This window comes from Triticum dicoccoides, chromosome 7A (assembly GCF_002162155.2).
Source record: "Triticum dicoccoides isolate Atlit2015 ecotype Zavitan chromosome 7A, WEW_v2.0, whole genome shotgun sequence".
Lineage (NCBI taxonomy): Eukaryota > Viridiplantae > Streptophyta > Magnoliopsida > Poales > Poaceae > Triticum > Triticum dicoccoides.
The window spans coordinates 54,662,572-54,674,773 of NC_041392.1; positions in this window are offsets into that span (position 1 = coordinate 54,662,572).

Below are 12,202 nucleotides of genomic sequence, written 5' to 3' on the forward strand. Positions count from 1 at the left end.
TGTGTGTTGCCAGAAGACATGGTCTCTGGGCTGGCAATGCATGGTAAACCGGTCACTCTGAGCCGGGGTGCCACATTGGAGCTTACCCAGCTAGGAGGATTGTACATGGAAAATCCATGTCGACATTGGAGACGAGTGAATTCCTCCTTCTCCCCTTTGTACAGTTCGGCCAATATTTTGACCAAAGCGGCGGCGTTTTTTGAACCCTTCCGACCGCAGCGTGAGGCGTCATCTTCCCCATTATGGTGCCACATGGGAAGCCCTCTGTATTGGAGTGGTTGGACCCCCTGCACTATGGAGATCGCCATTACCTCGATTATTGACAATTCGGACTGGGCGAGCATCTTAATCTTGCCCATCAACTGACTGGCTTCTGCGTTATCCTCCCCCTCGAGGCTCCGAGGACGCCATCCGTGACGTTTCTTCAACATAGCGCTTGAAAATTCGGGGAGGTCCATTCGGACTGGGTCAGAAAGGGTGATGTCGTCAATATAGAACCATTTGGAAGCCTTCTTCGGCATGCCGGACAGGTATCCGGTCCCGGCGATACGCCACACTTCGGCTCCTCCCACTTCGAATATTGACCCCCTTGATTACGAGGGACGAGGAATAAAAGTTTCTCCATAATTCAAAATGGGCCTCGCAGCCCAGGAATAGCTCGCATAAAGCAACATAACCCATGATGTGCAGGATGGAGGCGGGAGTAAAATTGTGCAGTTGGAGGCCATAATACTCCAGTCCTTGGAGGAAGGGATGGATTGGAAATCCAACGCCTCTTAGCAAGAAGGGAACGAAGCATACTCGTTCCCCCCTAAACCCCACCATTGAAGGAAGTCAGCCCTGCTCGTACAGGGACTAGATCCACGGGAGGAAGAAAGCCCTGTTTTTGCAGCTTCGATAACTGACTGTGAGATACGGAGCATCTCTCCCAATCACCCTTTTCGGAGCCATGGGGACGAGAGGAAGAGCTGGGAGCGTTAGCCATGTTGGGGTGGTTCTGCTTAGCAAGCTTTGACGATTTTCTCGCAGGGTGTGGAATGGTATGAGATCTATTCTCTTTAAATAGGCACATATCTTGTACGGTCAGGGTGGTATGTGCAAAAATACCCCGACCTCTCGTATTCACTCGCCACGTGGAGGCTGAAGTCAGGAAGGCGTGGAAGCCGAGGGTTACGACATTAAATGGAAAGCTGAATACACCACTTTGAAGTCATTAAAGGAGGAACCCGCCTTGCAATGCCGAAGACTATCTATGCGCCGGACACCTCGTCATCGAAGTCTGGTTCGGGAGCTACTGAGGGAGTCCTGGACAAAGGGGTCCTCTGGTGTCCGACCTATTAGACATGGGCCGGACTGATGGGCTGTGAAGATACGAAGGCCGAAGACTCTATCCGTGTCCGGATGGGACTCTCCTTGGCATGGAAGGCAAGTTTAGCATCCAAATATGAAGATTCCTTTCTCTATAACCGACCTTATGCAACCCTAGTCCCTCCGGTGTCTATATAAACCGGAGGGCTAGGTCCGTAGACATATATCCTCATAATCATAGTCAGACAGGCTAGAATTTAGGGTTTAGCCATTACGATCTCATGGTAGATCAACTCTTGTAATACTCATATTCATCAAGATCATTCAGGTAGGAAGTAGGGTATTACCTCCATAGAGAGGGCCCGAGCCTGGGTAAACATCGTGTCCCCTGTCTCCTGTTACCATCGACCTTAGACGCACAGTTCGAGACCCCCTACCCGAGATCCGTTGGTTTTGACACCGACACCAGGTGAGCGGCCAGATCATGTCTGGTAGAAAGAACACGATACCCTGAGTTCGAAGGCAGTAACCACTTGGTCCAGGGGCAAAGAAGTGATTTGTAGGAGGAACCAAAACATTTTGGCATCAAGGTGTTTGATGCCATCTTCAAAGGATTGGTTGGGAGGATTATACTAAGATTTGACTGGGTTTATCACCCACTAAGGTGAGTAAGATGGCAAGGTTTCATCTCATACTGAGGGGTTTAGCTAGTACTTGTAGTGCAAAGTGCCATACTGACCAGAATAGAAACTTTTGAAGTAGCACTCACATACTAGCTTGAATTGAGCTAAAAATTTGCATAGATGGGTTACATGATCATATGAAGCTTCTATAAAATTTTCATGCCATTTGGAAATACCAAAATAGCACTTGCTTCACAAAGCTTCATTCTCATCAGAAACTTGGAAAATTTTCATAGGGAAAATAGTTCAATCAAATGGGCCAAAACTAGGTGGAGGGAGTTGATATGGATAGAAGAATACCCTGGAAAATTTTCAGCTTAAATGAAGCAATATAAAATATAGTTGCTTCATAGACTGAAAATCTGACTATAAACTAAGATTTGGAGATGGGCTCACATGGGAGGGTTACATGAGCTCATATTTCGTGGAGAGTCATGATTTGATCATATGAAGCAACTTGCAAAATTTCAACTCATTTGGATATGCCTAGCTAGTACTTCCTTCACAATCACTTCCCTCAGACAGGAACTTTGAAAAATTGCTTAGGAATATTTACTAGGCAAATTGAGTTGAATTTTGGCATGGGGCAATTATATGGACAGTAAAAGATGCCCAAAAAGTTTGGACGTCAATCAAGCAAAGATAAATGACACTTCCTTCTCAAACCACCACTTAGGGCAGAATCAGAAAAGGGATATTTGTGAATTATCTTTGATGACCCAAACAATTTATGAGAATTATTTGGGAATTTTGGGAGTGATAGGAATATAGTTTTCTTCACAACCTAGGGTTTAAGGGGTTATTCCTTTAATAGAAAAAGGAATATTCCCAATAAAAAGAATATTGGATCAGGTCAACGATGAAAATGACATGATCTTGGGTTGATGCTGAGGATGACAAGCCACTATAAAACCTAGGAAGACATGATCTTCCCAAGTTTTAGAACCACATTGCCACATAAAATCAAATCAAATCAAGAAATAAAAGAAAATCAAAGGAAAAAGAAAAGGGCAAAATCCAGGGTGTAACAAACCTTCCCCTTAAAGAAATCTCGTCCTTGAGATTTGGTTACTTAGGGATAAATAATTATTCTGACTTGAAGAAACTGTTTCCAACTCGGGTTTCTCCTATTAATTCCCATATAATGTTCCCACTGAATTGGATTTGACTGACTGCCTTGATCTGGGGTGGTTTGCTTCACAGTATTTGACATTCGATAGGACTTACCTCATATGTTCCTGTTCATACTAACTCAAATTTTTCCTTCATATCTGCTGGCTTAGCTGAGGTCCGAAAGATTACCATTACGGACAGAAGTGTCCTCCTTGATATTGATCCTTGCTGGGCATGTTATTCTCGTATCGAGTATCGAGAATATTCCACGGAGTTGTGAACATATCTTCCCGTGGAACATGGAATCCCTTATATCCAGGCATCGGGTTTCTCGAATATATATGCATGCCTTCTGGGTTCAAAACAGTAATATGAATCATACATGTTCTTCTAATGGATTCTGACATCTTGCAAGAGTTTCTGACTTATCTTGACTGGCTTCATAGTCTTGAGTATCCAATTTGTACTAAATGTTTAACTGTCACCTGACATGACTGATAGAAAAATGCGCCATCTCCCAATGATAACATTTGCAGACTTGACTAGCGGTGATCTTGGCAAAGAATACCGTTCACAGCACGCTATTCTGTAATTGCTTCTCATATGCGAGAAATAACAATCCTCAAAGTATGTGCTCTCACACTGATTCTTCATTTTGCTGGTATACTCATGGGGATAGTAGGTTGTGCAATACTTCAGCACAGTTACTGAGGTCAATATATTGAGTTGTCCTGGGTTCAGACTTGATAGACGTGAGTATTAATGCTGACAGATCTGAGCATACAATGTTGACTGAGCTGGTTGCCTTGCTATGAGGCCCTTACTTCAATGGGGTAGACCTCTTACGAATATCTTCACTTGGGTTTGATATGAAATAAGACTGTCTTGGGTATCCATACCACACTGTTCGCACAATACATGGCATACTTGTATGGTTGTTCTTGCTCCTTCATTATTCTTTGTCTGGATCCTTAACTTGGTCTGGTTCATGTCTGGAGTCTCGGGATATTTATCCGGTTCACATGTGCTTACATACCTCAATACTATTGTTAATTATACCAGACAGTGACCGGATTAATAGCATCACCTTGTCGGGGGTGCGAGCTGATCTTGATAATCACTGCCAAGATTATTGCCTCAATATTGTGTTTCTTCCGGACTTGTCGATCCTTGCATCACCCACTGGTTTTCCTTCACTTACATATCCAGTGAGGTTGTCGGACGCGTACCGCAAATTCTTCCTTCTGCGAGAGACTTGCATGCACTTGGCAGCATACTCATTGTATGAACAAATATCCGATTCTCGAGGTATGCCTTTGTTCTGACTGATTCTTATTTCTGACTTAACTGTTGCAGATTTGCCACTTGGAAAACACTGTCATATGCTGACAATCCATTGTTTATTTTCTTGTACCAGTGCAGTATTGAAGAAGATTGGGCAGCTTGCTTTGGAAGCCACCGGGGTATCGTGCTGAGGAAGACTGGATAGCGTACCTCATAAGCTTCCCCCCTTAAATACTTGCTAGGGAAAACTTGGTACCTTATGCCAGAAGCTTGTGCAGTATCATACTGAAGAAGACTGAATATCTTACACGGGAATCCATTCATACCTCACTGATGCAGACTGAGAAATCTTGCCTTGTATGCTTCATTGAGAAATATTGTGCTGCTTTTCTTTCCGAACGGGAATATGAGAAGGTCTCCGATATTACAATGAATAAGATCGGCACAACGACGCTACACCAACCACAGTTGCTCTATGCAAGCAGCAACACAACTCGAAGCAATGGAACATCTATTGGCAGTGGAACAATGAACGATGATGATGGACTCCAATCCTCAGGGACTCTAGCTGGAGCGTTTATCCTAGCTCGCGAACACAGGAACCAGACCAAACAAGCAAGCAAACCAGGCACGACCTGCAAACTGGCATGACATGCCAGGTCAGTACATTGAATGTACTTGCAAGCTCACAATAAGCAAAAGCAGTCAAGACAAACAATAGCATAGCATTAGCAGGTTAAAGCAATCATGAACATGATACTAACAGAACGTGGCATGCACAAACTGAACATGATACAACTTTAGCATAACATGAGCATATGAACATGATAATACTACATGCAATAGGTTAACATGATCATGTACCAACTTACTCTTATTTGGTGGTTACCTCGTAACCATCTCATGCATCAACTTACCAACTTCGGTATCCACGATACCACTGTGATCATCTCGTGATCACATAAATATCAACCAACTTCGGTATCCACGATATCACCGTGATCCTCTCTTGATCACAACCAATCTCTTACTCATCATAGAACCAGGGTTGTTATTAATCAAGTTATTATTATCGTTGGCTCATCATGTGACCGGCTATGAACTAGGCCCATATCCACGGGCGTGGCTATCGATAGATTTAAAGCACACTCTGTAGAGGTATGCACTTTACCCACACCACGGAACCCATGTCCTCGCACTCCCATACATGTGGACCAACGACATTCCTACAAAACCGATCTATCGCCATGACACTCTCCCACCCACTCCGAACCAACTCCCCTTTGGACTAAGTTATGGGTGGCCCCATGCCTACCAAAGGCATCAACGGCCACCGTCGTGGAAAAACGGTCCCAGACAGGGACAAGGTACCATAACGACAACAACGGGCACACAAGGCTTATGTCCGCCTAACTGATCAGGGTAGCGCATGCCCATAACCTTCCCTCGTTGATGGCACCGGTGAGAGGCATGACAATAGACCCAGTTAGGTCCTTCCCATAAAGGCAAATGTAGTTGCACTGGTCAGCTCGATTTAGTGGCACCATGACTCAGCCAACAGTTGTTCAAGTTCATTATTATCCAGTTAAACTTGAATGCAAAAAGCTGAGTCATAATAAGATAACATGATGCAACTATAATGCATGAGCAGGATATCAACATAAGCATGAAGGTGCATCACAATCATCGAGCATAACCACAATGAAACATTTAACCAAATGAGCATGGCATACCGACAAAGACAAGCATTACACATGAGTATAGCATGACCACTATCATCATAAAGAAATACCATGTAAGAACTTAACTAGAATACTACCAGGTAAGTGATAACCCACAAGTATAGGGGATCGCAACAGTTTTCGAGGGTAGAGTATTCAACCCAAATTTATAGATTCGACACAAGGGGAGCCAAAGAATATTTGAAGGTATTAGCAGCTGCGTTTTCAATTCAACAACACCTGGAGATTAATTATCTGCAGCAAAGTGATCAGTAGCAAAGTAGTTTGATAGTTTTGATAGCAGTGATAGCAACAACGGTAATAGTAACAGTGATAGCAGTAGTTTGTAGCAAGTGTAACAGTGATGATAGTAGTAGTAACTTAGCAGAAACAATATAAGATAAATTCGTAGGCATTGGATTGGTGACTTGTTGGATGATATTCATCATGCGACAGTTACAACCTAGGGTGATATGGTACTAGCTCCAGTTCATCGATATAATGTAGGCATGTATTCCGTAAATAGTCATACGTGCTTTATTAAAAGAACTTGCATGACATCTTTTGTCCTACCTTCCCATGGCAGCGGGGTCCATATTGGAAACTAATGGTATTAAGGCCTCCTTTTAATAAAGAACCGGAACAAACCATTAACACATAGTGAATACATGAACTCCTCAAACTACGGTCATCACCGGGAGTGGGCCCGGTTGTTGTCACTCCAAGGTTGCTGGATCATAACCGTAGTAGGTGACTATAACTTGCAAGATCGGATCTAAAACATGGATATAATGATGAATTCATAAACGGTTCAGATCTGAAATCATGGCACCCGGGCCCAAAGTGACAAGCACTAAGCATGACAAAGTCATAGCAACATCAATCTAAGAACATAGTGGATACTAGGAATCATGCCCTAACAAAACTAACTCGATTACATGATGAATCTCATCCAACTCCTCACCGACCAGCGAGCCTTCGAAGGAATTACTCACTCCCGGTGGGGAGCATCATGGAATTGGCGATGGAGAAGGGTTGGTGATGACGAAGAACGAAGATACCCCTCTCCGGAGCCCCAAACGGACTCCAGATCTGCCCTCTCGAGGAAGAACAGGGCTTGGCGGCTGCTCCATCTTGTGGACCGTGATAATTCTTTCTCCCTGATTTTTTCTGGAATAATGTGAATTTATAGTATTAGGGGGGTCATCAGCGGGGCCACCAGGTGGGTACAACCCACCTGGGCACGCCAGGAGAGGGGGCGCACCCTGGTGGGTTGTGCCCACCAAGGGGCCCCTCTCCGGTGGGTCTTGGCTCCAGAAATTCTTATTATTGGTATAAAAAATCCTCAAAAAGTTTTGTTCCATTCCGAGAACTTTTATTTTTGCACAAAAACAACACCATGGTAGTTCTGCTGAAAACAACGTCAGTCCAGGGTTAGTTTCATTCAAATCATGCAAATTAGAGTCCAAAACAAGAGGTAAAGCATGAGAAAAAGTAGATACATTGCAGACGTATCAACTCCCCCAAGCTTAGTGCCTAGGCATAAGCGAGGTGGTTGGCCTTCGCCTAGTGCGTAGGCAGTGCCTAAGCTCCCTAGGCGCGGCCTAGACGGTAATATAGTTTTTACTCGTAGTGTCTTTGTGATTATTATATGGGTGTTGATATTAGTTTAGGGCATATAAATAAGTTAATTACCATCTACTGCCATTGGAATATAACCCATTTGGCATATCAGTGCAATATGTTGCATGATTTCTTGCTTGGGTAGGCAATTCCTTGCTTGCCCTGCCTAGACCTCCATTTATGCCCTAGGCGAGGCGTCTGGCCACTGCCTAGTGCCTCCTAGGCACTGCCTTTTCCAACAGAGGCTTAAACCTTTGCTTGTCCTCAACCAATTCAGTTGAGAAACTGAAAGTGAGAAAGAAAAACTTTTACGAACTCTTTTGCTCTAGTTTGCATAAATAAGCTTAAACAGCACCCAGGTTTTCAGCCAACATTATAACTAACCATGTCAACAATAACTCTTAAAGATTACAATGATTCATATCAATGACATAATCATCCAGCGAGCAATAATAAGATATCTCAAACAGCAACACGTTGTCAAAACAAACATGATATAATGTGACAATAATGGTATCTCGCTAGCCCTTTATGTGACCGCAAAACATAAATGCAAAGCACCTCTGAAGTTCAAGCAACGACTAAACATTGTAATTCATGGTAGAAAAGATCCAGTCATGATGCACCCAACATTAGCTATACACAATGCATAAATCATGACCGCTGTGCTCTACTCAGTTTCTGGCTCTTATTTATAGAAGGTGATGACACAACATAAAAGTAAATAGATAGTCCCTTTGCAGAGGGAAGCAGTGATTTGCAGAGGTGCCAGTGCTCAATTTTTAAAACAAAAGTAAATGATATTTTGAGACATGCACCCTTCTTATTCACTTCACGACCATCAGTTATCAACATCTTCCATGCTAAGCACTCTAGTGGCGTTTCCCAAGAGGAAAGTAAAGGTTTTGACTCCATTGGCAATTTTTGTCTGATTATTTAAGAGATGAACTCTTTTTGTATTTTGCAGTTTGGGACTGGGCATCCCTATTACCACCCATTTCCTCGTGCGATGGCGAGTGAATAAACACTCGACCTGAGGATAACATGCTTAGCACGGAAGATATCGACCACCTCTTGTCGTTCCATGAACGATCCAGGCACACAAAACGGATAATTTTTTAGAAGTTTTTAGAGGTGGCACACACAAATTTACTTAGAAAGGCAGTGTAGTACCGTATATAGGTAGGTATGCATGGTGGACTCATCTGGAATAACTTTGGGTTCAAGGTTTTTGATGTACAAGCAGAATCCCCACTTAGTACATGCGATGGCTAGCAAGTTAAGATTGGGAAGCGGCCAGCTAGAGAGCAACAACGATCATAACCAGGCATTATGCATAAGTAATATTGGACACTAGCATGAGTAGGATATGAACACCCTGAACATAAATATTATGGAGGCTATGTTGGTTTTGATTCAACTACATGCATGAACATGTACCAAGTCAAGCCACTTGAACATTCAGAGGAGGATACCATATCATCATACTACATCACAATCATTTTTACGCTATGTTGGTATCCTAGATAAATCATTATCCACTCCCAGCTACTTATGCATGGCATGAGAAACTATAATCTCTAATTGTCATTGCAAACATGTTTAATCATAATGGGCTGAAGCTTGGATACTAGGTTAAACATATTTACACAGACAGAACAAGTCGAGTTCATACCAGTTTCTCCTTGCCACGACCAGCTCATCGAATACCGTCATTATTGCCTTTCACTTGCATGAACGAATGATATGAAAATAATAATAGTGAAAGAGTGCCATGGACTAAGATGGAATCTGCAAACATTTTATTCAATAGGAGAAGACAAGGTAAAATGGGATCTTATTAGTTCATCGGTTATTCATGTGAGAGCCACTCAACATTTTCATCGTGGTCTTCTCCTCGGTAAGACTCGAATAAAAAGAAAAGAAATTCAGAGAAACACATTGAAATCTTTTTGGAGTTTTTGGTTTTCTTCAACAAGCAAATAAAGAGCAAAAATGAGAAAAACTATTTACACGGTAAATCTCCCAACAAGTAAAAGAAGAACAAGGAAATCTTTTTGGATTTTCTTTTTAGTACTACTACAAAGCATTCATAGAAAGTAAATTACTACAACTATTTTTTTTGGTTTTTCTAAAGTTTTTCAAACACACAAGAACAAAGCAAGAAAAAAAAATCTAAGCATGGATGATACAATGAAAAAGTGTGAACACCGAAAAATAGAATAAGTGGACATGAATGTAAAGTCAATGAGAAACACGTACTCCCCCAAGCTTAGGCTTTTGGCCTATGTTGATAGTAAATCAGTAGCCTAGAGGGTAGTAGTCGGCATGGTAGCTCACGCAGGCTCTTGGGGCGGAGGCCTCAGCACGCCATGCCGCCAAAACTGCTGCGTTGTGAGCTCGGTCCTCGCTCTCAAGAACAATGCATTTTTCCTTGATGTGGTAATCAAAGAGAGCAGGCGCAGGCAAATATGTGTCCACAACATGTGATTGGTTAAACAACAAATTATAAGTGAAGTTATTAGCCCTTCCCTTGAGAATCTTATGTTCCTTTAAGGCATCAAAATCTAAATATCGAGTGTGTAGGATAGGGTCAAAGGGCAAAGATGAAACACCCAGTCCTCGTACTAAACGTGCGGCATAAATTCCACCATAGAACCAGCCACTTCTGGTGTTATGCTGAAGTCTACATGCAACAATCGCTCCCAGGTTATAATTCCTTTCACCAGTGAGAGCGGTGTGAATGAGGCTCAAGTCTGGCGAACAAAGTATGCTACAGTCTTGCTTGCCTACTATGCATTTGCCATTAAATAATGCAAGGTGCTGAATTGCGGGGAAGTGAATGCTCTTTATTCTTCCTTGCCTTACTCCCCTATTTTCACCGTAACAAAGCCTAGTCAAGAAGGTCTCATAGTCAGCCTTTGCTGGCTCATCAAGCGAACCCCAAAATGGAAGTTTGCAATGGTAAGCAAAATTTTCTAGTGGAATAGTAAATGGTTCATCATAAAGCATAAACGACACCCTAGACTCACGTGGAAAATATTTAAATCCTTCGACAAATGATTCAGTGAGAAGATGGTGTTGTTCGCACTTATCTGAGAGGTAGGGACCGAAACCGGCATTATGAACATATTGCTCAAATTCCTCTTTGATTCCCACCTGCATCATATACTCATCGCAAGGCCATAAGCATGTTTTGGTGGCTACATCTCACGTGGAACTTTCACTTGGTTCAACATATGACCGGCAGGCAGAACTATCACTAGAGGATGCCCCCGAGGATCTTCTCCTCGAAGAACTCCTTCCAAATAGGTTCATCATGTCCGCGTACAATTTTCTATGAACACAAATCTGAATTTTTAGTTCACAAGATTTTTCCAACAAAACTTCACAAAACTAATAGCAACTACTCATAGGGATACATAGAGGCCATAGCAAGCATTCAAACTACTTAGAACACAAAGAATTCAACATGCAAGCACATCTACAGCAGCACCAAGAGTAGCTAATTATTCAAAGTATAAACCACAAAAACAAAAACTAATTGGACAAATGGTGGAGTCACATACCAAGCAACAGTCTCCTGAAACAGTTTCAGAAATGGAGCTTCGAGCAAAGAGATTGAAATTGGCAGCAAAACGAGCAAGAACACGGGAGAGAGAGCAAGAGTGATTGTCGGTCTCAAAACCGGCGGATCTCGGGTACGGGGTCCCGAACTGTGCGTCTAGGCGGATGGTAACAAGAGGCAGGGAACATGATGCTTTACCTAGGTTCGGGCCCTCTTGATGGAGGTAGAACCCTCCGTCCTGCTTGATTAATATTGATGATATGGGTAGTACAAGAGTAGATCTACCACGAGATCGGAGAGGCCGAACCCTAGAAGCTAGCCTATGGTATGATTGTATGTTGTCCTATGGACTAAAACCCTCTGGTTTATATAGACACCGGAGAGGGCTAGGGTTACACAAGGTCAGTTACAAAGGAGGAGATATCCATATCCGTATTGCCTAGCTTGCCTTCCACGCCAAGTAGAGTCCCATCCGGACATGAGACGAAGCCTTCAATCTTGTATCTTCATAGTCTAACAGTCCGGCCAAAGAATATAGTCCGGCTATCCGAAGACCCCCTAATCCAGTACTCCCTCAGTAGCCCCTGAACCAGGCTCAATGATGACGAGTCCGGCACGCAGTATTGTCTTCGGCATTGCAAGGCGTGTTCCTCCTCCGAATACATCACGGAAGAATTTGAACACAAGGATAGTGTCCGACCCTGCAAAATAAGTTCCACATACCATCGTAGAGAGAATAATATTTCCACAAATCTAATCTGCTGACACGTTTTGGCAACACGACATTATGCCACGGCCCGGTAATTATTCGAACCCTTTTTCTTCAACCAGCCTCACACATAACGCGAGGCGGTTTCTTGACACGTCTTGTCAAAGCAGAGATCGTGTTCCCCTAATTACGT